Source organism: Macaca fascicularis, chromosome 1, assembly GCF_037993035.2.
Source record: "Macaca fascicularis isolate 582-1 chromosome 1, T2T-MFA8v1.1".
Lineage (NCBI taxonomy): Eukaryota > Metazoa > Chordata > Mammalia > Primates > Cercopithecidae > Macaca > Macaca fascicularis.
The window spans coordinates 56,782,934-56,809,539 of record NC_088375.1 but is presented as its reverse complement, the minus strand read 5'-3'; the positions used below and the strand labels follow the sequence as shown (position 1 = coordinate 56,809,539).

General features: G+C 32.7%; 1 long non-coding RNA gene across 2 annotated transcripts; it reads right to left on the bottom strand.

Annotated features, from left to right (window-relative positions):
* Positions 1-732: 732 nt before the first annotated feature.
* Positions 733-26,606, bottom strand: LOC123574067 (uncharacterized). Of its 2 annotated transcripts, XR_006698927.2 has the most exons (4): positions 26,411-26,606; positions 26,164-26,240; positions 15,787-15,864; positions 733-8,446 (listed from the first exon to the last, which is right to left on the bottom strand). It is a non-coding gene; the product is annotated as an uncharacterized lncRNA (long non-coding RNA). The 2 variants fall into 2 exon arrangements; XR_012431094.1 differs by lacking the exon at positions 15,787-15,864.

The following is a 26,606-nucleotide window of genomic DNA, read 5'->3' as shown; positions in this document are numbered from 1 at the left end:
GCTTTCACTAGCTGACTGAGAGACAAAAGTCACTGAAGGAGGAAATTCCAAGTCTTGCTGAAGATTACTCTGTAAACGATAAATCTTTTCTTAAGTCAGAATACAGCATTCTATCCTTCATGAAAAATTCTTACCAAGTTAAAATTCGAAATTCATTTTGTGTGTAGCTTGACCTTCCTTGTTAATGTCATGACAGGCATCTATTATGCTAAATTGATAGCTTGAAAAGTTCTGGATCAACATCAGGCAAACAAGAACAGGAATAGACTTTATGTAAGGGCTTGAAGGAGAGACCATTACAGTCTGGCCTTCCCTTTCTCTCCCCAGCAGTTCTAATCACATGGTATAAATACACGACCACAGAATCTAAATACATGACCTGGTAGGAGCATTTCTGTGTAAAGTCTGTGGTCACAGGGACAGATGGCAAAGCTTGCAATTGCATCAGCTGTCTCCCTGCTACTCAAGAAAAGGCCCATGTTTCTTGTAAAACAGCATGCTTTCATCCTGCTGGGGCAGGGACTGAGGAATGGCTGGAAATCACTTTTCCTGGTTGTCACAGAGCCCCAAGAGTGGTAGAGGTAGACTTTTCACCCTCCTGTGCTTGTTCTTAGCACCTCACAAGAATCAAAGTTTGACAACTTGGCAGCTTCGAAAAATGTCTTAAGTTGCTTGTCAAGTATACTTTCTTTTTCTCTGTCTGAAATGGAAGGAAAGTAGCTGGAAGTAAAATACTGCATTAATTTTTTTTACCTTAGTAAATTAATATATTCTACTTATATGGACATTTTAAAAATGAAATGATTATATTAGGGAAAATATATGCTGAATCATCTTCAAAACATTTGCACATATTTTTTTCACATAGATACAAAACTACAAGAATGTAATATGAATTTGTTTAATACAAACTAAGAGCTGATGTGTTCAGAGATAACACTTGAAACAATGTCAAGGTTAGAGGACATAATCCAGATGCATGTCATCATTTACAAAACCAAAGCCAAAATTATCTTGAAAATTACAAATTTGGTGGGTTATTTTTAGTGTCAGCCAGGAGGAAAACCCAGGGTTTTTGTACCATAACAGCAGTGCTTAGTTTTCATGAGTCTGGAATGTAGTCATCAACCCAGCTGAAAATAGGCAACAGCATCAGTGTGTGCTAGAACAGAGACTACATTGCAGTCAGTGTGTGTGGACAAAGACTAATTCTTAGTATTGTTGGAAAGAGTGACTGCCACATCACAAACTGCTACTGTTCAAACTTCTCAGAAGCTGCATGCAAAGTCAAATAAATAAAACAACTCTCCAGCACAAACTTTACACAATACCACTTCAATTTCAATGGCATCCCATCATTTGACCAGGATAAATAGGTTTCATATTTGTAAGTATCCATATTTTTAGATTCAATCTATGAAACCAAATATTCTTTAACTAATGGGATAAGATGATGTCTTTTTAGAGAGGAAAAAAACAAAAAAACAAAAACACTTGAGCTCTTCTTCTTACCTGAAAGAGAGTTTTGGAAACTCTGGGACTAAACAAATGAAGACAGCACATTGATTTGTTTCTTGTGAAAGTAAAAGCCAGGGGAACTGCACATCTACAGCCTGACTGATGAAAACCTTTAATCTATTATGGAACTAAGACATGGTCATGTTTTCTCCTCAAGCAGCTATAGTCAGTGAAGTTGGGAATCTATTTGCTAAGGCAGGAGGAGATAACCTTGAGGGACTGAGTTGGCAATGATCAGAATTCTGTAGGACTCAAGGCCAGGTATGAACAGTGGAAACTGAAAATGCCTTTGACTATGATGCCACTTATACATTGAACACCTCCTTACATTCTCCTTTCCCCTGGGAAGAGGGGAGATCAGCCACACTTAGCTCTAACAAAGGTCTTTTGAAGCAGATGGAGCTGAGGCTGTGGCCACTGACCAGCCCTGGCTATGATGATCAAGCCTGTTTTAAATTCACTCGTCTCTTGGAATTCCTGGTTGTTGGAGGTAAAACAATGAGGTCGTAGACATATAAAGAAATATGATAAATATAAAACAGGAATGATTTGGTTCTGTTTTGTATCAGTAAAAAATATAAATTTAAATTATGCATAGCAAAAGAGAATATTCTAATTAAGAAAAAATAAAAGAAAATGAGAAAAGAAGAAACTCAGAAAATACAGCTTGGCTTGCAATATACATACCCAGGTTTCTGCTTAGTGCTTTTCAGTACATTATCTCATTTAGCCCCTTAAGTGTCTTCTTACCTTTAATCAATTATTAAGCCAATTTTTAGAAATAAAAAACTCAGAAAGGTTAAACAAATTGCCCAACATAATAGACACATAGATAAATATTACATGAGACATATAAAACAGAAGCTATGAGTATCAGAAATGAAAGAGGACAGTTGGCTTCAAATGTCAAAAAAAAAAGAGATACCAGAATTACTATGAATCAAAGATACTCCCAAGACATAGAGTAAGGAAAGAGTGACTATGTAAGTTTACGAAGAGAGATTGAATTTAAAATTGGAAAATAGGTGGCAGAATATTAAGGAAAAAAGTAAAAATTTAAGGTATGACTTTCTAGAACACATAAACAAGGACTCTTCAGAAAACTTAACTACTGATGTCATCCTCAGAAAAGCACCAATCCCCAGGCCCAAGACATAGATGCTACCTATGGTGTCCCTTAAAATGGAAGAATCCTAAAAGTGGTGGTTATCTCCTAGCTAAATTCTCCAGTGCTATTGAAGATTTACCTGAAATCTTACCCATTTAACAAAATTGCTATATTATTATCTCTTAATACTCATTTGTAAATGGAAATTGAAACATTTAGTCTTGAGTTTTCTCAAGTAAAATGTGGTGAAACTGGGATTCTAATTACTTGTAAACATTCTAAAAATAGCTTGGGAATGGATTTGAAATTGTTAGGTATGCCTTGCTGACTCCTTTCTGGTTATTCCTCCTACTAATTTGGTGCCACTAATTGCCGTAGGCTTCTATTATTAAAATGTGGTTAGTGAAAGGGTTATGAGTTATGTCCACATTTTGCCTTTGAGATTGTAGACAGTGAATCTCAGTAGATTATAAAGGGTAGTTTTAGTCATCTGGCGGCTGTCATAGTGAAGCTATTTCTCATGACTTGCATACACATGTGGATAGACTTTTTTAAAGAATAAATTCAAATCCTGAAACAACTTAAAATCATTTTCAAGGGTTTCAGAAAGGTTGGTAAAATGACAAGAGTGATAAGAAGTTGGTAGCTAAACTCTTTCTCTGGTCTGAATACTCATTTTACTATTACTAACAAATTCTCCCTTACTTCCTGGTTCCTTATTTTTATTTGTCCATTATCTTATTTTTCTAACTAGTCTGAAACCATTTAAAATGTTTGTGGGCTGCATCATGCTTTCTACATAAGTATGTCATCAAATACTTACAAGAAAAAGAAATCTGAAGATTAACAATAGAGTGACAATGGTTTATTCTCTGAATCTATTTAAAAGGGAATGTTATGATCTATTTCAATGTTATGTACAAAATAATAAACAAAAATTGAAGCTTGTTTCAAAATCGGATTATAAAATTTAAAGACTGTGAAAGAAATATCAAATGCATACAAGTTTTAAAATTCACAGCAAATTTATAGCATCATTTTGAAAAGTGCAATGAATTGAGAATCTATACATGCTAAAATAATGAACAAATAACTTCTTCCAGGAGATGTCTAGGAAAATATCCACTGATTACAAGCTCAAAGTAACTATGTGGGAAAAAAAAAAAAAAGGAAAATAAATACAATATAGTAGTTGGAAGAAATGAAAACCACCAATACTTTGGGTGCCTTGGGTTCACTTCCTTTTCATATATTTGTTTTAAAATCAATCTGAGAGCATGGAAAAGTGTGGAAAGACTTGACCTGGTGTGCAGAAGACAAAATCTCAGTGACGTCAGAGACTACCGCATACTTAGAGTGAGGATGATGAAGGGGTAGGAGGGAAAAATTTGGCCGCAATCAAAATGAACCAGCCAAAGAGGCTGCACATGTTTCTCAGATTTCAAGTAGTTCTAATTTTGAGGAGTAAAATGACACCTAGACTAGTTGTATTGGTAAGTTCAGAATCACTCTACATTTATCATCCACACACCTGTACTTACAGAAGAAGAGTTCAAAGCTAAAAATTCTAGAGAACAGAAAATAATGAATGTTATGAAGAGGCAGGAAAATACCATGTTTTCTGCCACTATATAAAGAATGGCTTAATTAATGACAGAAATTATCTTTAATTAATCATCTATTTCCTGTATTGCAGATTTCAGTTCTGTTTAAATCTTCGTGATATAGTGACTGAGGTTAATGCAATAAGGTTGCATATGCTGAACTTTCTTGCAGTAAAGTGATGGAAAGAGACGTGAGTCAATCACTGAGAATGTTTAAATTGTTGATAAAATGGTTATTTTCACGTGATATTGAAATGCAGCAGTTTAACCATAAACTGAATATTCAAACAAGGAGGCAATTGATCTGAGAACTCAGCAACATGCATTGGTTATTTTCAGATTTCTACAATGTAATAGGGAAAATATATGACTGGTGTTAAACACAGAATGATGAGGCCTCTGAGCGTACAAATAATTGAAATAAGCAAAAGAGTATCAAAAAACAGATGGAAATTTGACAGGTAAACACTAATGAAAATCTGGTTTACATGAAGACAATGTATTTGAGTTCTGCTTGTTTGGCAAATGAGAAAGGTTAAATGGGGGTCCTTTTAGTTTTAGGCCATCTGATCCAGATAATGATCATTTTGAAAATCACAACGATCAACATTCCATAAACAAAAGGCAGTACAAGATCACTAGGTATATTAAAAAATGTAGAATTAGTTCAACTCAATATCACTGTGTAAAAGGTAATCAAATAAAGTTAGAGCTATTTTTTTACATTTAAATGAATATGTTACGAGCTAAAAGTGAGAAAATTGAATAAGAAATAATTTTAATACTATAAAATTAAATGAATTGAGTAATATCTAAAAGAGGGAGTGGCTTAAGCTGAAATTTAAGTGATAAGGAATGAGCTTCATTTTATTAGCAAATATTTTTAAAAGGCTATTACATGTGCTCAAGAAAATTAGTGATACCAAATGTTCAGTATCCCTAAGCATGTTTTTAGTTGAGAAGTTAATCTTTCAAAAACACTAATGATACTGATTTGCTTGTTAGCTTGCAAGGAGAAGATGAATAATATTCTTTTATCTGTGTATTCCTAAGGGCTCATCCTTTTCACCGAGGAAATTAATTACCAGCACTCATAATATACCGATAAAAACCCCCTTCTTTTCTTGAATTTCTCCATTTCTTTCTTTATTTGTGTAATAAAATGCAATGGTATTCTTATTTATTTTTTATTTTTTTATTTTTTTTTGTAATAAAATGCAATGATATTCTTCCAAATTGGAAAGTTGAAATGGGATGGTCTATGTGAAATCACTTTGAAAAATGAGGTGCCAGTAAACCCTACGGATATCTGATGCCACAAAAATATCATGTTGTAAAGTAGAAATCTAAAGACAAAAGCATAGGTTTCATATGATGCCTTGTCCATTAATAGTAATAATGCTGGCATGTGACACTTTCAACAGCACAGTTACCCCTCTTGAGAAAATCTAGGAGAAACAAACAATTTTCTGAACATTTTCATTTCCTAAACCTATAATAAAAGTTGAAAAGAAAAGATTCTGTATTTCTAATTCTAGTAAGAAATTTAGACAGAGCAGAGTAATATGTTGATAGGAATTGACTCAATCTATAAAAGTGGAAACAAACTTTCTGAATATATTAGAACATTTCAAGAGTGAAGTTTATTCAGGTGTAATTCATATGCATTAAAATTTATCTTTTAAAAACTATGCAGTTCAATTAGCTTTGACCAGTGTTTACCACGATCGAGATGCAGAACATTTCTATTATCCCAAACATTGTATTATTCAATAAATACCCTGTTCTACCCTTGCTATGGACAACTGATCTGTTTTGTTTGTAGAGTTTCCTACCAATTAGATTTTTCCAGAAGATCATATAAATGAAAGCACACTGCATGTAGCTTTTTATGTTTTTTTTTTTCTTAGTATAATGATTTTGAGACCTACCAGTGCTGTAACATGTATTAATACGTTTATATCTCATTACTGATTAGTATTCCATTGTGTGGGTATATCAAAATTTGTTTATCTACACACCCACAGACAAAAATTGGGGTTATTATGAGTACAGTTGCTGTGAAGAATTGCTTACAGATCTTTGTCTAGACACATAATTGTATTTCTCTTTGGTAAATATATAAGAGTGGAATTGTTTTGGAAAGTATCTAGGAGTGAAATTTGTGTATTTTTCAGTTTGGGGTTATTATGAAAGATGTTGCTCTGAAAATTTGCTTAAACATTTTTGACTGGACATATATTTTTATTTCTATTTGGTAAATATTTGGGATTGGAAATATCTAGGTAAATAAAAGTTTTCATTTATAAGAAACTGTTAAAAGGTTTGCAAAGTATAGTTGCTCTGTGTTCCCGCCAGCACTTTTTTTGTTTTTGTTATTTTAGTACTTGTTCGGCATTTAATACTACACATTTCCCCAGTGTAGCTTTGTCCTAAAAATTGTGATAGGTTGTATTTTCATATTTATTTAGTTGAAAACATTTTCTGATTTCCCTTGTGATTTTTTTGACCAATAAGTTACTTACACATTTGTTGTTTGATTTCCAAATATGATACCCAAAGAGCATATTTTGTATAATTTCAAATCTTTCAAATTTATTGATGTTTGCTTTACTTATGGTTCAGAATATGGTCTATATTGGTGTTTGATCAACATGTACCTCAAAGAATGTGTTTTCTGCTCTTATTAGGCACAGTGTTCAACAAATGTCATTTATGTCCAGTTGGTAATAGTGATATATATCTTTAACTTTACTGCCTTTTTCCCCCATCTTATATCAATTACTCGGAAAAGAGTGTACCCTACAACCGTAATTGTGGAGTTGCCTATTTCTCCTTTCAGTTTTTCTTTTATATGTTTTTAAGTTAACAGTTACATACACATTTAGGGTAGTTATATCTGTCTGATGGATTGATGTTTTTGTCAGTATGCAATATGCCTGATTGCCATTGGTAGTATGTTTTGCTCTGAAATCTACTTTGTTGGATATTAAAATAGGAATTCTGTCTTTCTTGCATTTGGTATTAGCATTGCATAGCTTCTTCTATCCATTTAACCTTTATATATATTTATATTAAAATGAATTTCCAACAGGATATATATAAATATAAAAATATATATAATATATATTTTATAAAAAATATATAAAAATTTATATATAAAAATATATATTTAAAAAAGTATATATATATATTTTTCCCCGAGACGGAGTTTAACTCTGTCGCCAGGCTGGAGTTCAGTGGCACAATCTCGGCTCACTGCAACCTCCACCTCTCAGGTTCAAGAGATTCTCCCGCCTCAGCCTTCCGAGTAACTGGGATTACAGGCGTGCACGCCACACCCAGCTAGTTTTTTTATTTTTAATAGAGATGGGGTTTCATCTTGTTGACTAGGATGGTCTCAATCCTGTGATCTGCCCACCTCAGCTTCCCAAAGTGCTGGGATTACAGGTGTGAACCACTGTGCCAGGCCTATATTTTTTAATCCACTATGACAATATCTGTCTTTCAACTGAATGTAAATGCATCTAATGTAATTATTAAAATGTTTGAGTTTAAATCTCTTATCTTCCTGATTGGTATCCATTTGTCCCATCTCTCTCTCTCTCTCTTTCTCTTTTTTTTGCTATCTTCAAGAGAACAATTGGAAACAATGTAATAGTTTTTTTATTATTCAATTTTATCGCCACTATTTGTTTTACATCTTTTTTTGTAATTGCTCTAATATTTACTCTCTACATCTTTAAGTTATCACAGTCTACAATCAAATAATAATACTGTACTTCACATACATTTCTAGGAATCTTACAACAGTCTTTTGCTACTCCTTTTCTCCATGTTGTAAACTCCTCAATACGTTGTTACTAGTTTTGCTTTAAAAAGTCAATTACTCCTTAATGTTTTTAAAACTAAGAAAAATAAACTTCTTTTATACTTACCTACATTTTTATAATATCAAATGTCCTCAATTCCTTTGTGGAAATCTACATTTCCAATTGATATCATGTTCCTTCATTTAACCATTTATTGTAGTTTTAATTTGCTACCAGCAAAGTCTCTTGGTTTTTTAATATAAAAAATGTCTTTTTTTGTTTGTTTGTTTTGGTCCTCAGTTTTGAAAGATTTTTATTTGCTGAGTACAAAACTCCATGTTGATAGAAGTGGAGGAAGAATCATGTAGGATAAGATGACCAGAGAATCCTGCCAGTAATCAACACTGTGGAGAAATAGAAAGGGTGAACAAAGATAATGGGATTTGTCAATTAAAACAACATTCATGCTCCACAGGACATTGGCTCTGTATTCTTCAGAATTAAGGAGAAAATATAGACAGTAGCTGTAGCTTATTTTTGCAAGAAGATCGGTATTAAAATTAGGAGGCAGAATAATAGACCAATAGGATAGGATAGGATAGGATAGGATAGGATAGGATAGGATAGGATAGGATAGGATAGGATAGGATAGGATAGGATAGGATAGGATAGGATAGGATAGGATAGAATTTAAACACGCACACACAAAACAAGGGCTAGTTGATGGAGCAAGTTTCAGAATCAAGTAGAGAGAATTGAATTTTTTAGTATGAGTTTTCTTTTGCTGTGTAACAAATTCTCACAGATGTAGCAAGTAAAAAAATCATTGCCCATTTATTGGCACACCATTCTATACGTCAGAAGTCTGGAATAATGTGGTGGGGCTCCTTGCTCAGAGTATCACAAAGCTGAAATCAAGATTTCGCTGGACTGACTTCTCGTCTTCACGATCTAGGGCACAATCAGCCCACAGGCCCATTCCTGTTCTTGTCTGAATTCAATTCCTTCCGCGTGATGTCCTCATTTCCTCGTTGGTAGTTAGCCAGGGCCTGGTCCAGGCTCCAAGAGATCACTGCACTTGTGGCCATGTGTCCTCCTCCATCTTTAAGCAAGCAACGGTGCTTTGAATCTATGAAATGCTCTTTTGCAACCATCTGGAGGAACCTCTCTGCTCTTAAATTAGTTATGTGATCAGGTCAGGCCCACAAGGATAATCTTAAGGTCAATTGATTAAAGCCTAAGGCTTTTAATTATATCAGCAAAACCCTTTCACAGAGATACCTAGATTAGTGTTTGATTGAATAACTGAGAGAAAATGTGTATACACCAGGGACCAGGAATCCTGGGATTTCAGGGGATGGTGTATTTGAACTCTGCCTGCTACACAGTACAAAAGGACCTGAACTAGTTAAAAATAGAGAGAGGGAGAAAGGTATTTCTTTCTCTACTTTATATGAGATAAAATATGTGATATTTTATTGCATATAGAATAATGAAACATTAGGGATACCTTTATGAATAAAAGGATGAAAGTTGATAAATTTAAACCACATGGAAAAATTAGCTGAATATTAGAAAGACAGGGGTAAAATTGATACTTTGAGGACTATACAATAGAGTAGGTAATCAACATAAGTTAGCATAGGAGTCCAGACTTCTCTGAAGACCTTTTGGAACGTGGCAAGGATGTAGCTATGAAGAAATGAGAGATTTACAATAGAGAACATTCAAGCAATTAAGGGATCCTTAGCTGTCAGAGAAGTTATAATGAATGGCTGAATATGTAGTTTAGAGTGATAAGTTGGTCAAGAGAAGACAGAAAAGCTCTGAGGTACAGGAAACTGTAGGGTTTAAAATACGAAATATTACAAATCATAATGGAGAGAAAATAGTAAGTTCAGATATTAGAAAGTGATACACGATAAAAAGCTATAATGCTGATCTTGAATTTAGATCTAGAATTAAAACATTAAAAATATGTTTCATCAGATGACACAAGTTGATTGTAATGACAAAATGTGATTATATGATGATGTGTGGCTAGAGATAAAGAACATTATAATATAATAATGGACGTAATACATACTATAACATAATAATGTACGTGACTGAGGAATTCTGAAGCCAGGTGTATTAGTCAGGGTTCTCTGGAGGGACAGAACTAATATATTTCCTACTGTATATATATATATTGGAGGAGCTGAGGAGCAAGGAGAGCCAGTCGGAGTCCCAAAACTGAAGAACTTGGAGTCCAATGTTTGAAGGCAGGAAACATCCAGCATGGGAAAAAGATGTAGGCTCGTTTTTCTGCCTGCTTTATATTCTAGCTGCACTGGCAGCTGATTAGATGGTGCCCACCCAGATTTTGGGTGGGTCTGCCTTTCCCAGCCCACTGACTCAAATGTTAATCTCTTTTGGCAACACCCTTACAGACACACCCAGGATCAATATATTTCATCCTTCAATCCAATCAAGTTGACACTCAGTATTAACCATCACACCAGGATAATAGCTTTTATTTTTTTACATTTTTAAATGTGGTTTTGTTTTCATCTTTATCCTCCTTGTATATGTACATGCAAAGCTATTTTTCTTATAACAAAATAGAGAATTCATTATGCCCTCTCTCTCTAATTTGCCTGTCTATAGACGCAACTCTTTTCAGCTTTTCAACTGATTTTTTTTTTTTTTGGCATTTACTTCCATACTTCAGATATCAGAATTATATTGTTATGTCTTGACTTTTTGTTCAATTCTTAAGTATTCTCTACTTATTTTCTCCTATAAAGAAATGAGGTTTAGGACTCTTGTACTCTCATACACTCAGCTCTTACCATAAATGTGTACCTCTTTTCTTTCTTTCTCTCTGCATCTCTCTCTGTCTCTCTTTCTCTCTCTCTTTCACACACACACACACTCACACGCAATCTTCCCCATATTATCAGTACAGTTATAAGTTTGATTACATCAGTGTTTACACAATTATGTGTATGTAAATGCTATTCTAAGCTATTTTGTATACGAAAAGTATTTTTCCTTTCTTAATCAAATTTTTCACCCTTTATATTTGGATACTGCAATGGAATTTTTAAAAATTTTGCTGAATCCTTTTTTTTTAAAAAAATGTCTTATTTCTCTAAGAATATCACCGAAATGCTTTTTTTATACATGTCCCAATTTCCAAAATTTCATATTTTTTCTCTGTGTATTTTGATCCTTTTTTTTTTTTTTAAACTTGGAAGTTCACAAATGACTGGTGATCCTTGGGTGTCTGCTAATATTTAAAAGTAGGGCATTTAAAAGCTGCCTTGGAACATTGAGCCCCCAAATGAAACTTGTAACTGTAATTTTCACTATAGGTTATGTCACTGTCTTAAAAAAAAGGTATATTTATGTTTTTTCTCTTGGCTAAGTAGAATCTCCATATAATGATCTTTCAATAACCCAGAGGTTATAACCTTGGCTGCTGTCATTCTGGAAGATATGTTGGGGAGAGAGCTAGGTGATCAATATTCAGTATTATAAATGTTAATTTAATTATCCTATGCTCAACAGAATACCCTACCTTCAAATATTTCCCAGATTAGAAACCTTCTATCTCTCCCACCTCCAGTCTTTTTTTTGGTACAAAATAAAATAAATCCTTTGGAGCCTTGCAATGATTGAGAAGACCTGAGGTTCTAATTGTTTCTTTGTTCTATTTTAAATTGCTTTTTCACTCATTGATTTTACTGAGGAATAACAGGCATGCAATAAATCCCTTCTACTGAAAGTATACAACCCAATAAATTTTGATAGTTGTATTAGCTCATGACCACACAACTGCAATCAATATACAAAATATATCCATCACCCACAAAGTATTCCTCACATCCCTTGCAGTCAATTCTTCCTTTAGTCCTTACCCCAGGCAACTACTATAGACAATTTTGAAATTTATACAAATTTATACAAATTTATTACAAATGTAATACAACTTGTAATCTTTTGTGTTTTGCTTCTTTCAGAATAATGATTTTGAGACTTATCCATGTTGTTGCATTTACAATGATTTCCTTCTTTTATTGTTCAGTAGTATTCCATGGTATAAATGTACATCCTTTATTTTATTCATTTTACTATAAATGGACTCTTGAGGTGTTTATAATTTTTGACCATTTCGAATAAAGCTGTTGTGAACATTTGTGTATAAATCTTTTTGTGGACATATGCTTTTGTTTCCATTCCATAAATACTAATGTGTAAGATTACATTTCTAAGAAACTATCTGCTTTTCAAAATGATTGGACCATTTTATAGGTACTCCACATCCTTGCCAACACTTGTTATTATCCGTGTTTACAATTTTAGCCATCCTAATGGGTGTACGGTTTTAACAGTTGCTTAGAGTTTTCAACTACTCATCCTTGTTTTAATCCACCTTGCCCTCATTTCCATCAGAAAACTGGCACTACAAGTTTATAATTTTTAAAAAGTATTCTGTAGTATAGATAAGGTTGTTTCTTAGATTTTTGCCATGGGCTAAGAGTTCAATTTTTTCCAGATTGCTAAATCAGTTACTATCTATTCATATGATTTCTGTCTTCCAAACTACAGTTGTGATGGTATCTACTCTACTTATGTTTGTCCTTATAAGTGTTCACATTCCAAAATCCCTTTATTTTTATTTTCGTGGGATTTTTGATGGGAATATAAGAAACAGGTTGTGTTTAATTCACCATCTTCATTCCTCTGGTATTTAACAGGTATATTTAACATTTAAAATTGTTGTCAGAGCACAGACAATGTTAGAGGTAAAACAATTAATTAGATGTTAAGATAAATACTATGCAAATAATGAAAGAAATGATGTAATACAAATAATGAGAGAAATGATGTTGTAAGGTACATAAGTGTAGATTCAAAAAGGCATATATATTAAAAGGGAGTCCTTTTTAAAAATTATTATTATGTTGGCATGATAGTTTGACAGGCCTTGAGGAAAAATAAGGGGTTAACATGTCCTATTTTTCAAAGATCTGGGGGAAGTAGTAGGAGAATAAATTTACTGGAGAGAGATATAGAAAATGAAACCACCTCACTAAAATAGGAGGACTCCACTTACATAGAGGCATTTTGATTTTGTTTTAAACATTTAGTGCACTGTTGCAATAACAGCTTCTGAAGGTGTCATATTTGGTATGAAATATGCATTCAGATATTTTTGGGGATCTCATTCAAACTTTTCATGGAATAGAAAAATAAAATTTAAATAATTTGAATGATCTTGTTCGCCATTCTATGTTTTCAACGTATTATCTTGAATGAGTGACATCAAATATATATTTTGTTGTCCCATTATTCTTTGATGTGTCACATTATTTGTCAGTGTATTGCCACACTGGAATTTGAGTGTTATAGGAACCATGTTTTCTTATATAATAGAATTATTAACAAAAAAATTCAATTACTTTAACATACTGTTCAACAGAAATATTAATGAAAAAATTCAATTGCTTTAACATACTGTTCAATTAAAGGAAGAGCTATATTCCAGCGCAAAAGGAAAATAACAAATAATACATTTTTTTTCTATAACATAATCTCCTCTAAAGCATTTTGAAACATAATTCTGAACTATCATTTATCTGGAGAAGTATAACCAGAATGAAGATATCCTAGAAAAAAATGTAATAGAGAAAAGTTTAAAAGAATTAGGATTGTTCAACTTTGAATAAACATTTAGGATGAGCGTAATAAATCTACTAGATTACTTTACTGCAAAGGTTCTTATGTGAAAGCTGAGATAGATATATTCAGTGTACATATAGAAAATAATCTTTTTCATAGGATGTAATATTCTGAATTGGGAAGGATGCTAATTATTGGAGCTCTTTCTAACTCTCGAAGAGCTTACTGGTTAAGCTCATAGCATTATAGTCACATTTAGAACAAAGTATCTAGTCTGCAAGCTTAATCATACAGCATAAATTACAGTCTTTGAAAGGTCAGTTAAGCTACCTGTGTTTGAGAATGGCTATTTGAAGAAAAGTACCAATAAATCAAGGAAGCAGAAATGTAAAATATATGTTACAATTTTTCTGATACTTAAACTTGCTAGCTGTCAATGTTTCGTCCTTCATATATTTTTAAATATCTCTAATTAGAAATTAAGCTAAACAAGCCTAAATTACTCATTACATTTTACATTTCATATGTGGAAAAACCCATCACAATTTTGAAGTAACATCATATAGAAAGGGTTAAATTTTAAGCTATTTATGTACAAGGTTAATTCTTTCCAGGTATTTACTGATGTAAAGCTAGGATGATATAGCTTAATCTTACATGCAGTTAAACCACGTCACAAACTAGAAAGATTAAAGTGCATTGGGTGGCCACTTCTTACAATGCTCTCCAAGGAAACTACTATAGATAAACCAAGCTAAAATTTTAAAATATGCACTTGATAAACAACCTAGCATTCACTTTTATCTGCTGTTTTAAAAAGGGGGGAAAAACCCTTAGTTTCTTTTTTTAACAAATGTCCAAATGCAACTGAAGAAGTTGGTAGGAACATTTTAAAGTTAATTTTTTTAACCTTTTATAGAAAGTTCAGAGTAGCAAGATGCAGTCAATATATCCAACTAAAGATTTTTAACTACTGTTAAATAATAGTTTTTGCTTGTGTGTTTTTAATGGCTTTGAAAGTATTTTCCAGTGTTTAAGAAATAAATTCATAATTTAAATGATAATTATATTTATGTAAAACTAGATAGCAAAAATAATCAAGAGTGGCAAGAAATACAATTAATCAAGTCATCAGATTGACATGGTATAATGTGAAGAGTTGGGTGAGACAAAGCAATATCTTCTTTGGGAGAAATTGTGAATGGAGCAGTTAGACATGTGGTCTTGCCTAGACAATAGGTCAAATAAACTAGCTACGGTCTTCCTTGTTTGTAAAAATAATGACATACATCAGCAGTAGACCAGCAGTAAGAGTTTCCTGTTTTTCTTTCAAACTGTTGACTGTTAAAAACACACCTGTAATATAGCTTGCTATTTCTGCATTCACTTGTTGTCCATTGAACTTAATACATTAAAATTTCCCAGTTATGAATAAAGGTCAAACACTCTTAACATTTTCTTTCAGAAAATGATTCAGGGATTGATACATATATTTCACTGTTGGTTCTGCCCTTAGTCTATGCAGCTATCAGATTTATGTTGCTTCCATAATAGAGACCATTCTGCAACCCAAAGATCATTTACTTAATAAAATTCACATTGCTACTCACCAAATATTACAACTAGACAAGCATGCACTGAGCCACCCAGCACCCAGATGAATTAAATTTATGTTTCACTCTTTGTAAAAATTAAATCACAGCTTTTTAGTGATCTATGAAATTCTACATTTGAGAGCATTTCTGAAATACTATACCAAGGCTTGAAATATTTACATACTAAAGCATCTATTTCAACCCTAGAACAAAATTATTAACATGTTACATAGAAATAAAGAGGTAGCAATGGAAATTTATAATACAGACAGTGCCTGAAAATTTATTCTTTTTTAGACCAAATTAAGTGGTGAGCACCTATATAAATTTTTTTCTTGATTCACTGTAAGACAAAAAAAAACTAACTCAATTTAAGCTACTTGTTTATAGCAAGTAGGATATCTATTAAAGTGCTATTCTGAGTTTCATATAGAGCCATTATCTGTATCCTGTAACATGACTACTCAGTATAAACATACCTTCAAAATGCAGTCCAAGTGTACAAAGATTATTCACCTGATCACAGCTGGAGCAGAGGTGGTTACGTAATGATTTGGCTGCAAAAATAGCCAAAGGCATTTGTAAGAACACAACCAGTCAAATGCTCCTGTAAACTTTTAGAAAGACAAGAATATTGAAATTAAAATGAAAATGTCAAGCTTATGTGTTTATATACATATGTTTGAAATAATTTTATTGTCTTAATAGTTTATGCGTCTGTAGTGAATTGACTTTCATTTTGTTTAAAATGTTTTTGTTTTATTGAACAAATGTTCAGAGATTTTTTTTAGTTGATGAAACATATAATCTTTTTGGAAATTAATTTTGAAAAATACCCTATGTGTTTCCCAGTTTTACGATCTTGAAGAAATCGTTTCACCTTAGGATTTGAGGGAAGCTTACTTTCTCATCCACTAAATGAGGAGATTGGACAGATGATTTCTAAGTCTTTCCAAATATTACATAAGCTTGGATTTGCAAAGTGCATATAACATTTAATTTAAAAAGGTAGTGTTTGCTAGGAGAACTACAAACTGAATGATGATTAAGTTTCAGTTTAACAAGGACTATTCAAGGAGGCAGAAACATTGAGAAGAGTGGAATGGAGGAGATGCTGTTAAAAAATAAAGACATCACCTCATCACTTTTTCAAAACTGAAACCCTTCACCACCAAAAATATCATGAAGACTGAAATCGAAAATCTAAACATAAACTGAAACAATAGCATAGCAACAGAAGATAATATGCTTTCTATTTCAGAAAAAATGATTATTTAAAGAAAAATCAATATACTCTAGAATAGATGTATACATAATTTATCATTCTAAATACAATGGATTATAGTCTCTAGAGTGTTTATAAATACAGCTATCACTCATTATAAATAAGCATAAACTGCAGAAAATTGAAACTTAAAAAACTAAAAAAAGAACTAATGTGTTTTAAATCATGTGAAATCATGGAATTAAGAACTTTTAAAGAGGTAGTACATTATATGCTAGAGCATAGTACTCCTTAGTGAAATAGTCAAATATTCTAAGCCCAGTGCGTAACAGAGTAGTATCTGTAATAGATGATTGAGAGAGAGAGAGAAACTTCTTAAGATCAAGGAGTAGCCAGTGAAAGATGGCATGACTGTGATCCCAGGGATGGGAAAAGAGACATTCGAAATGCCAGTGTTAGAAAAGATGGTACACGTTTTAAGAAATGCTTTTAAGTGTGGCAATTTTAGCAAAGAAAACAATTGAGTTATTGTAGGAGCTACACATAGTAGAATGAGAATTATTATTTTATCACAAAATATTTAATTTTTTTCATTATAGTCTTCAAATAGGCTTTAAGAAAATTATTTTTTCCTGTTTGGGTAGTTAGCCTTCTCCATAAAAATAATTATAGCTTTAACAAGTTCGTTGGACTAAACACACAAAAACACTTTAAAATCTGCACAAAAATAGTCTAAGTCAAATTTCTCTTAGAAATAAATTGGTTGTTTCCATGTGGAGAATTCCAGAGAGTGTGCAGCATATGGTGAACAGATTCCATAATTTTGACTGGAAGACCTTCAGTGCAATACATATTAAAGATTATAGAATTGTAATATGTACAATTTCATCAGAGTCCTTAATTTAGGTTGATTCTCACCCTCTGTATCTCTCTCTCCTCCTACTGATCACCCAACCAATGGTGGATATTAGGAGGCCATGACAAGTGACATAATTTATAAACAGGCGCAAGTATTTTAGTGTGACCTGACTAAAGCCATTTGCTGATAAACTACTTGGTATTGGGGAAAAGTGACTTGTGAATTACTGTTCAGGGGAAGACTCTGTTCACATACATTTAACATAGTCCACTACTATGTTAGCTTTTGCATTATTGTCTCCAAAATATGACAAAATCATTTAGAGGAGCCCCCATCTTCAACCAATTTTTAGTGTAGCCTCCATTTTCCAAGCTTACATTGACATTACCTATTAAAATAACTTCAAGCACACATATATCTTAAAAAGCCATTTTCCCTGAGGCTGTACTATGATGATCAACAGATATTGCTTTGCCAGGAAAGACAATTTTATCAGTGTATTTTGAGTCATTCTGCCTAACGTGAAAATTACATTGAGCAAAAAATCCACTAAAATTGTGTATTTTACATTGCTATGACAAGAACTTAAAATATTTCACCTAAAATCTTAGTGAAGTGCTTCAAAACAAATGTCATTAGATAGTTTTCTCACTTTTGGTTTTAAATAGACAGATGATTTTCTATGTAATGTTTTAATATTTAAGCTATGATGTTTACATAGATCACTAGTAAAATATCCATCAAGTACTTACTGGTTCTTTGAAGAGAAAAAAAAAAAAAAAAAGGGAGGACTTAGTGTTCTTTCTTTTAAGTAGTAAAGTTAAATATAGCCCCAACAGAAAGTCTGGTAACACCTAACATAAGCTAAGCTAAGGTTTTTATTTACACCCCTTTCCAAAGAACAGCAATACATCAGTCTTTTACAAGTAATCTATTTATTCATTTAAAAATATATTCTGACTACCCTCTATGTACCTGGGATTTTTTTTTCTTATTTCAATTTCAAGCTTCTCATAAACTGTTTTAATATTCGTGCCTGTTTTACCAGGATTTAAAATTTTACTATCTTAAATATTTTCGTTATTACATTGTTTATAACAAATATACTTTTATAATCTAAATGTGTAATCAAAAGAATCAGAAGACTCTGCTGCTAAAATTCAATCATTTTTCTTGTTAATCTCCTGTAATATCTCTCCTAAAAGATTCTTCCTCCGTTCTGAAATCCTCACTACATACAATTCTTATTTTCATTGTAAGAAAAAATTTGCTCAGCTTTTACCTGCAATTAACTGTTCAACTTACTGCAATCTGACTTCCCCACTTTTCCACTGAAATTCCTCTTAAGGTCATCAACAGCTACCATTTTGCCAAATGCTAAGGACTTTACTCTGTCTTTATCTTCAAAGTTTCAGCAGCCTTTAACAAAGGAGATCCCGTGTCTTTTCTGAAATACTTCTCTCTGTTGGCTTTCACGATGCCAGTATCTTCTATTTCTTTCTTCCTTCACTAGCTACTCCTGCTCCTCACTTTTGCCTCTCCTCTTCTGCCCACAATCTACATGTTACAGTAGCTTAGAGTCAAGCACCAGGCCCTCTCCTCCTTTCTGGCTATGCCATTTCCTGGATGATCTCATCTAGTAGGCTGGCTAAAGCAACACTTACATCAGTAGATCTCATTCCTATTGGATCTAAGGCCTTCTGTTATATAAAATATTTTATTGCACTGCCATCTTTACTATCCCCAAATAAAATTTATAAATACTGTAAATTATTTGGAGACATGATTAGAAAGAAAGTCAATACAGCAGCCTAACTCAAAGAAAAAGAAAAAAATAAAAGGAAATTAATTTATAATAAAATAATATGATTTAACATGTAAATTTTTAGAAATGTCTTTATTAGCAGACATGCCCATAGATAATGTTTGTACCTATTTATAATGAATTTATCAGTGAGACAATCAAAGGCCATTATATACAAAAAGCAAACAAATATATAAGTGCAGAGAGGTAGAAATGGGCGTGAGAATAAAATCTAGTTTAGAATGTTATAGTAAATACAATTCATTTGTTTATAGTAAGAAAATAACTACCACAGGAATAAGAAAAGTAGCCAAGATAAATTTCAGACTGTTGAAGTGGAACCAATAAGAAAGTCTGATACTCTATGAAGGAACTTTTTTCTTAGTACCAAAATAATTCCTGTGTTATTGCATGGTATGAAGTAGTGATAAAGTATCTCAAAATTTCAAACTTATTTTCTCTCTTAAAATTCTACCACAAATGGAAGCCTACATTTAGTTTCTAGTACTTGAGACAGAGGACTCTACTTCAATGGGCAACCGGGAGTAGAGCATAGCTAGCAAGAGAAGCAGAAATATAAGAGGATGCAGAGAAGTTGTGTTACACCTCTGGGGACAGAACGAGACCAAAGCTGAGAAACAACAGGCAGCCCCAAAACAAATGTAACATTTCCATGTTATTTCACTATAGTCATTTCTTACCTTAGCAGTGATATATCTTTTTTTAAGTCTTATTAATGATATTCCTTAATACATATGCGCTATTTTAATTAACATTTGGTTCTGAGTCTGTTGCAAGCGATTTCATCTGTTACATCGGGGCTCCATTACAGCACTAAAACTACTGATTTTTAATAGCTGCATTACAGCACTGAAATGCTTTACCGCTAAATATATGGTTGGAAATACAATAATACATCAAGTACGAGACAGATAAACAGAGTACACAAATTTATTTCATGATTTTAAGACAATATATTTGTTTTCCTTCTCCTTCACTATCTTTTTATAAGTTATTGGGCTTCTTATGTAACTGCTTGTTGAATAAAAAAAGAATTATGCAATTAACTACTACCAATTTATCTTTACAAGGCATTCAGTTGGAGAGAACATTGAAAAGTTGTGTAGGACATGGGCCAATAATTTGTTTTTCCAAATTGTCATACACACGGCTGGTCATCTAGCATTCCCAGCCACTGACAGCCAAATGTCAACAGAAGCCCCCAAATCATTGTGACGTCTAAGTAATGCCCACATAAAATTTCCAAACATTCCATGATGGCAATACAGTGTTCACTATGAACCATAGATCTCTATGGGAATAACCTTGTGCCCAAACCAGACTCATATCCAACTGCCTACTTGACAAATACCTAGTTGTTTTCTGTGACAATTTCCTTTCCATACCCCCAACATCTAATCTGCAACACTTCCTATTCACTTTATTTCCAACAGATATTTTAAATACATTCAATTCTGTCTATTTCCACCATCCCTCCTCTAGTCCAAGTCTTGATTAGTTCTCCCTTCGAGCGATGTGTTAGTCTACTAATTGTTTTTTAGTTCCATCATTATCCTTATTTCAAATACAACCGCCAGTATAAACATTTTAAGACATGCATCAGATCATCCTACCCCTTCATGTAAAATCCTTCAATGAATTCCTAATGTGCTAGATTAAATCTCAAGTTTTCCTATGGTTTGTAAGACTTTTGATGACTCCATTCTATTTCCTCAACTTTGCCACATAAATTCTTCCTTTGCTCATTCTGTTTCAGGTACACTGGCCTACTTTCTGTTTTTTCATGCAAACTGTTTTTGCACCAGGGTATCATTTTCTTTTCCAAGAATGCCTGTTACCACAGTTTCTATTTGGTGTGTTCATTTTAATTCTACTGGTCTCAGTCCAAATGTTGCCTTCTCTGACAGGTTTTCCCTAATCATACCATCCAATTGGATTCTCTTGATTATCTGTAATCTTTCTTTCCAAGTGTTCATTGTATTGTCATTATTTCTGTACTCTTGTGTTTCCATGCTTTTTATTTTTCTTTCATTCCAGAAAACATGTTCTACAAAAGCAGGAAACTTATCTCTCTTGCGCTTCACCATATCCCCAGTTTTTAGCAAATGGCAGAGAATCAATAAAAATGTGTTAAATTCATAAAACATTTAAAAACTTCATCTATAAATCATATAGCAAAAAGTATTCTAGATTCTCCAAAATATGGTGTCTTTTTAATTTGTTTGATTAAAGCTTTAAAAGATAAAACAATTTCTTTCTTCTAATGCTGATATTAAGAAGAAAACTAAAGTTGGCAAATACTTTTTGGGTTGACATTATGATCTTTTAGTGATGTATAAATCAGGCAGTAAGTTGGCTCAGAGATAACTCAAGGGTCCTACGTGTACATTGTCTCCTATTAATATAACTTTAATTTTGCCTAGCAGGAATTATAATTCTATAAAAGACTGATTGATAATTTATCAAACAAGGCTTTGAAATGGAAAAGAAGAATGGAAGTAAGTACTTTCCAATGAAATCTAGTACCTTCCCTAACTTGAACCACAGTCTACAACTCTAAGTATGCTTCAGGCATCATGAAGTGAATGAGAGAAGAAGAGTGTAAGAAATGTATAGGGGGAGTGTGGCAAATCAGAAAGGAAAGGCAATGATATACTTATGTGAATTTATACACTGAGCAGACATGGGGAAAAGATTTAATATCAACCAACAGATTTAAAACACTTAAAATGACTTCAATCACTTTGTCAACATTTTTTAAATTTTTTATTTTATTTTAACTTTTAAGTGGATTTTATTTTTTCAAAACAGTTTTAAAATTACAGCAAACTTTTGCAGAAAATGCAGAGTTCCTGTATACCCTCGGCACATATGTACAGTCTCTCCCACTATTAACATCTTGCACCTGAGCGGTACATTTGTTACCATCAATGAGTCTACATTCACACATCATTATCCAGTGTCCAGAGTTTATGTTAGGGTTCACTGTTGGTATTGTACATTCTATTGGTTTTAACATATATATAATGGTATGTATGCATCCATTATTATAGTATTATACGGAATAGTTTCACTGACCTAAAAATCCTTTGTACTCCACCTATTCATCCTTCCCTCTACCCTAATTTCTGACTACTGCTGATCCTTTCACTGTTTACATAACTTTGCCTTTTTCTGAATGTCATATAGCTGGAATTATATAGTACACAGCCTTTTCAGATTAGCTTCTTTATCTTGGTAATATGCATTTAATGTTCCTCTGTGTCTTTTTAGATGGCTTCATATGTCATTTCTTTTTAGCACTGAATGATATTCCACTGTCTTAATCATAGGATGTTTATCCATTGACCTCCTGAAGAACATCTTACTTCCCTCCAACTTTTGGCAATTGTGAATAAAGCTGCTGTAAGCATCCATATGCAGATTTTTATGTGGACATACATTTTCAGTTCATTTGGGTAAATACCAAGGAGCATGATTCCTGGGTCATATGGTAAGAGTGTGTTGAGTTTTGTAAGAAACTCCCAAACTGTCTTCTAAAGTGACTGTACCATTTTGTACTCTCACCAGCAATCAATGATAGTTCCTGTTGTTTCAGGTCCTCACCAATATTTGGTGTTATCAATGTTTAGGATTTTTGCCATTCCAATTCTATTAGATGTGTATAATATCTCATTGTTTTAATTTGAAAATTACTGATGATGTATGATGTTGAGCATCTTTTCATATGCTTATTTTCCATGTGCATATTTACTTCGGTGAGGTGTCTGTTCAGGTTTTTTTGCCCATTTTTTAATCTTGTTGTTCATTTTTGATTGTTGCATTTTGAGATTTATTTGTATATTTTAGATAACCATCTTTTATTAGGAAAAAAATTCAATATTTCTTTTAGATATGTCTTTTGCAAATATTTTCTCCCAAACTGTAACAAATCTTCTCATTCTTTTGACAGTGTCTTCTGCAGAACAGAAAATTTTAATTTCAGCGAAGTCCAACTTATCAATTATTTCTTTCATGGATTCTGCTTTTGATATTGTATCTGTAAAGTCATTACTATACCCAATGTCATGTAGATTTTCGCCTGTTACATTCTAAAAGTTTCATTGTTTTGAATTTTACATTTAGGTGTAGATCCACTTTTAGTTATTTTTTATGAAGGGTGTAAGGTCTGTGTCTAGATTTAATTATTTCTATGTAGATGTCCAATTGTTGGACACCATTTGTTGAAAAGATTATTTTTTCTCTATTATGTTGCTTTTGCTCCTTTGTTGAAGGTCAGTTGACTATATAAATATGAGTCTGTTTGTGGCATTGTATTCTGTCCCATTGATCTATTTGTCTATTTTTCCATCAATATCACACTGCTTTGATTATAATGGCTTTATAGTAAGTCTTAGAGTTCAGTAGTGTCATTCCTCCAACTTCGTTCTTCTCCTTCAATATTGTGTTGGCTGTTCTGGGTCTTTTCCCTCTCCATATCAACTTTAGTAACCCATGCTCTTTTTTAAACTACACCTTCAGATCTAGTGACACTAGATGTATGTATGTCAACATACATTACATACGTATATGATAGATATACTCTCAAAATTACTGTGAAATAGGTTTTAATCAATGGTATCTATTTTAAACATCAAGACAAATGACTTCTGAGTGGAAGTGCTCAATAAATACAAAACTATCATAATCATTGCCATCATCACCATTATTAAAAGCAACAATCTTTTCCACAGTGGTTGGAAACTCTGGTTAAGTGACTTGCCAATATCAGAGCTGGTAAGTGTAAGAGGATTCAAATCCAAGTCGATTAATTTCAAGTTTAGTGTTCTACTCCTGCATGCTATGAATGTTGAGGCAGTAAATACACTCTGAAATCATTTTTCCCATTTTTTTAACCAGATGAAACTTCTATGATACCAAGTAGAATGCAGTAGAAAACAGACTTTGCAATTAACTGAAACTCCGCTCCTAAGGGTGACATTATTTAACCCTATTCTTTCCCAAGTGTATAGAATATTTTATCCTGCAGAAAAGTTAAAGAAAGTATGGCCTAAGTAATATTATCATCTAGTTGGGATATTATTTCCATGGGATTTTCTCAACATCTGGGGGTTTTCAATAGAGATTAAGCCTGACTTACTAGAGGAAAAAATCATAGATTTTGGTCTCAGATTTTTTTTTTTTTTTTGAAATTCACTTGGTTGTTTCGAGACTCCAATAAAATACTAGAGGTGAAAAATTTTCTCAACACTATAAAGTACAAGTATAAAAGTATACTACACTATAATTATCAACATGTCATTTTCTAAATTATAACTGTATAATATTTGAAACCTAATGGCCTATCAATAGTTGATTAATGAATGAATGTGATACATTCTTAATAATTCATAACTCTTAATAATTATTATTTTTGATGTTATGTAAATAGATGAGCCATTTAAACCATTAAAAATACAAAGTGATAAAATGGTTCCTCTGTAGGGAAATTAATAACTAATTTATAATTGTTTTATATTAAGTAAACTATAAATTTATTTTATATTGGATTATGTGATAGAAGCTATGTTCATTTCATTGATTATATTTTTTAAATGTTACTAGTTTAAGTATTTATAATATGCTTAATGTGTATATATAATGCATTAATTTTTATAGTAAGATAATTTCAGAGTAACAATACAAGAAAACAATGCAATAGAATTTATCTAAGAGAGATGTTTAAGTTTTTGCTGGAGTATCAAGTGTTAATAGTCTTTCTTAACTTCAACTATAGGAAAACATACAGTCCTTTTCTTCTATATTGAATTATGTTTCAGTTAAAACTTAAAAGTTGGTATAACTGAAAGAAGAAAAAAATACATTTCAAACTAATTTAAAAATTATTTGAATCATTTTTGATATTAAAATATCTTATTATTTTTACAGACCAAATTATAATAAGTGGGAGATCTAGAAATCTATTGGGAAAATAATACATGCTAAAATAAAGCATAAGGTAAAATTCCTGCACATGAATCATACCATTTTAGAATAAAGCTATGCAATTTACAAGGTCACCTTTATAAAGGCAGATGTATATTAAGCAAATGTTGAGTTGATTTATTTGCAGATGACATTCTACCTAATTGTCTTTTAGCTGTCCAGATACCTAGACAACTTTCAATACAACCTGTACTTTTTTTCCCATAGGTTATTGGAGTACAGGTGGTGTCTGGTTACATGAGTAAGTTCTTTAGTGGTGATTTGTGAGATTTTGGTGCACCCGTCACCCAAGCAGTACACCAGTATACACTGCACCCTATTTGCAGTCTTCTATCCCTCGCCCCCCTCCCACCATTCCCCCCAAGTCCCCAGCATCCATTGTGTTATTCTTAGGCCCTTGCATCCTCATAGCTTAGTACTTCTTAAAGTCCCACTATCACTATGTCACCATGTCACTATGTCTTGATCAAAGAAAGGATGAGATCACTGAGCCATAAGCAAAAAAGAACCAAAAAACAAACAAACAAAAAAACCCCTCACTGTTGACTTTGCTTGTCTTGTAGATTTCAAGGGCCTACTGAAGGCAGTGGTGAGAAATTCTGGCTGTTACTCTAACCCTTGAGATTGCCTCCAGAAGATACAGTTTTCCTTCCATAGGAAAAAAAGAAAAAAAGAATTCAAAGAGAAATGTTAGAAGCTGGGGGAGGGTATGCACTAGAGTGGAAGGGAATAAAGAACTGTTTTTGAGTGGGAGTTGATGCTCCCACTCCAGCTGCTGGTTTCTAATCTGGAAAATACCCAGTATGCTTTTATTCCTTAAGTAACCCAACAAGTATGCAGCTCTTGGGAGGAAACACATATATTCATATGCAGATACTCATATTTATGATTAATTATACTGACATTTATAATTAAATATAAATACTTACATTACTTTAAGTGATTTTTCCCTCACTACTAACCTTTGGAGAACTTCCTTCCAATAATTTCTATAACTCTAATTTCCATCTCCTTCCTAAAGACTTAGGACCAATGGTTGCTGGAAAAGAGAAAAATCAGTTATTGTTTGACAATAGACAGTTTGTAGATATTTTTCTAGTTACTCTTTCCTCTCTTTTTTCTATGTTTGGTAGTGACAAATAAATATTAACAAAATTAACTCCTTAACAGCATGAAGATTTAGTAGTTATTATAAAAGCAGAGTTCTACCTGGGAGTGTTGCCAATTGCAGCGGAGAATGTTTGTGCTCACCAGTGTCTCTCTTCCTCCTGGGCACACTGCAGGACTCATTTCTCAGAGTCTTTGCAGGTAAGTGAGCCAATGGAGTATGAGTAGAAATGATGTTCCCCATTTCCAGACCTGACCTTTAGACCCACTCATGCTGTGTTTCATACTCTCTTTCTTT